The 2,900-nt window shown below is 39.3% G+C and overlaps 1 long non-coding RNA gene across 1 annotated transcript; it reads left to right on the forward strand.

The window, feature by feature from the left end:
• Positions 1–683: 683 nt before the first annotated feature.
• On the forward strand, positions 684–1,787 carry LOC106959143 (uncharacterized). The gene is made up of 2 exons (XR_001427285.1): positions 684–1,055; positions 1,167–1,787. It is a non-coding gene; the product is annotated as an uncharacterized LOC106959143 (long non-coding RNA).
• The last annotated feature ends 1,113 nt before the right edge of the window (positions 1,788–2,900 follow it).

Here is a 2,900-nt window from a genome sequence, read left to right on the forward strand (position 1 = left end):
ATGGCAGCGCTGCAGGGATTTCTGCTAGGTGCTGGTCGTGTTCTGCAGAAACAATCTATGTATATTTTCTATATTCCCAGACTGATGAGCATTACTCACAGGCAAAACAGAGTGGTGGCAGCATCATGCTGTCTGAGTACTTTTAATAGAAGGAAAGTTGAAATTAAAATCAAATATGCTTCAATAAAGTATATCATCAAGGGAGGCTATTTTTATTTTTTTTTTCTTTCTCCATTAATCATGGGATATCATGACAGAGTCCTTGACGGTTCTGCAGCATGCAAATGAACTGGCCTTTAGGGATGTTTGGATTTGGGGCCAAAAAATAAATAATAATAATAAAAAAAAACCTTTACTGACTCAACGATTATTAAGGAGTACAAGACGTGTGTGAAAGGCTAACACAAATACCCTTGTTAGCTTAAACATTAACCTGTAGATGTACTAAAACATCTGGATGAAGATGTATTTTTGACTGTAGAAGAGGCAGCTCATATATCTGACAATGCACTGCTGTTTGTTTAGTTGATATTGATGTTATCAGAGATGTTTGAAGGAATATTATGGAAAAGGATGCTCTCTTTATTTTTCAAAATGCAACAACTTTATATTAAAAAATCTTGTTTTCTAAAGCTGTATAGTAAAAGAGGATTAAGCTGACATCAGAAAAACTGAAAAATAGCATTTTGTTATACATCTGTGTCATCATGAAAGGTAAGGGGTTGATGTGAAATTCAGAAATTAACAGTAAACATAAACACACAAAGTTTCATGTTTTTAATTGTAAAAGAAAACAAACAAAAAAAAAACAATCCTACCCACTTAATCTGTGTATTCTTTTCATTTTACAACTGTGTTTATGACAACACAATCCCAGCTGAAAACACAGAAGTTTATGATTATGTGATGAAATGCTAACAAGAGATAACTATATCAGCAAATCACTGTACTTCAAAGCTTGGTTTTGGAGTTGCATTTACTGCATAATGATGAACAAATGTTGTACATGTTTCAGTGGGAGTAACACAGTTTGGATCCCAGGACCGCGGCTGAGGGTAAGCAGACCTTTCAGTTTGACAAATGAGCGTAAAGTCTGTGGTCTGCTGTTCCTTCAGCGCCGGCAGGTATGGTGGCTTCATGTTTTATGTATAACATATTTACGTCAGTGCGGCAGGAAGTATGAAAAACATTCAGACTGGAAAGCTCCTGGAACTCCAAGAGGATTTGACCTGACCACAGCTGATGAGGCGGTGATTATTAGTGTGCCGTGGTGATGGAAACGGATCCTCGACTTCACAACAAAGCCCCTCAACCTCCTGTGGAAATTACAGTCATGAAGGTCAACATACTACAGCCCTGCTGCAGAACTGTGGCTCGGTCTTAAAAGTGCAGCCACCAGCAGGAATGATGACACTCCTCTTTATTATTCACTTTACAGTAAAAAAGAAAAAAAAGGAAACACTGTATCATGCAGAGAGACTGCAGCTCGGACGAATCCGGCTCAGGAGATCCCCGTTGTGTCTGCTGAGGACCGCGGCTCAGACTGCAGATGGGATGAAACATGGCACAGCTTTCCAATTTTTAACAGGATGTGACACTGCTGCGCTGCCTCCATTCCACGCTCTTTGAAAAAAAAGCTCACGGTGTGAAAAATCTGCGTGGATGACTGGGGCAGTAATGCAAATCTACCTGACATGCTTGTCACCATCTGGGCCCATTAAAGAGTAAATATTTTAGTCAGGAATGAGATGGAATGTACCTAGCATGATTAAAATCCTCAAAATACACATTTTTTTCTTTGTTCATTCAGCATTGCTTATTTTACACAAATATTTTATTTTGTATTGGGATTTTTGCAAAAATCCTCAACAGATTTGAAGATTAACTCAGATGTTCAGAAACGTGGGTTGCACAATGTTGTAAAAGGTTGCACAGTGTTGCACAGTTGTCTGTAAAGCTTCATGTCATCATGTTTTGGCTCTAGCCCTCCTGAGATTTAAAAAAAAAAAAAAAAAAAACATCCTGCACTATCCATGGAAAGGGATCCAGTTCCAACCTTAATGCTGTATTATATCTGCAGCCACCTGGCACACCATACCCCTCTCCCCGCAGTCTCACTGTGGTACAAGGGTGCAGCAGATGTTGTTCGGTTGCTGTAATAGGTTGGATGTTGGCTGCAGAGATCGTGGTTTCATCAAGACCCCGGATGCTGAAGCAGGGGATTTTTATAAGCCAGCCAGGAGAATGGAATAATGTTTCATCATCAGTTTGCTCACCTGTAGGAATTTATGCATAAAACCTGATGATGGATGATGTAAAGCAGAATATTGAATCTGGGCTCTTACATTAACTGAAATGTAATCTGACTGGGTTAGGGAGAAAGCATTAGTGTCTAAATGTTGAATGCTGGTAAAGAGAACCCGCAAAAGTGACAGCTGAAAATGCAGTGAGAAATGTTTAGACAACTTTTTTTCTTTCACTTTCCTTCCACTTTACAATTAAATAACTTTTTAAGAGTTTGAAAAGTTTTGCAAAGCACTGTAAAAGTACCAGTGCTGGTTGTTTGCCGACAGCCAGGTCAAACCGAATAAAATTACTCATTTCAGAAACACGAGTTAACTTGACTTGTTCGTTGTAGACTGTGGGAGGAAGCTGAAGTGTCCAGAAAAATAGGACGCAGCAACCCGACACAGAGGCAAAGAGAGCACTGGACCTCCACACAGAAAGGTCTGCAGGCCTCAGGCTAAAACATGCTCCATCTTGCCGCACTTTGAAAGCTCAATGAGTTTAACTGGTAGCTTTTACACATTTGAAATCAAATAGCAAAGTAACGATGCACATCTGATTAGTCTCATTAATATCCACATGCTGACTGATCACTGGTTTCTTTTTCAGGACAA

The sequence above is a fragment of the Poecilia latipinna genome, unplaced genomic scaffold (genome assembly GCF_001443285.1).
Source record: "Poecilia latipinna isolate Pla-1442-1.1 unplaced genomic scaffold, P_latipinna-1.0 Scaffold52, whole genome shotgun sequence".
NCBI classification, from domain to species: Eukaryota; Metazoa; Chordata; class Actinopteri; order Cyprinodontiformes; family Poeciliidae; genus Poecilia; species Poecilia latipinna.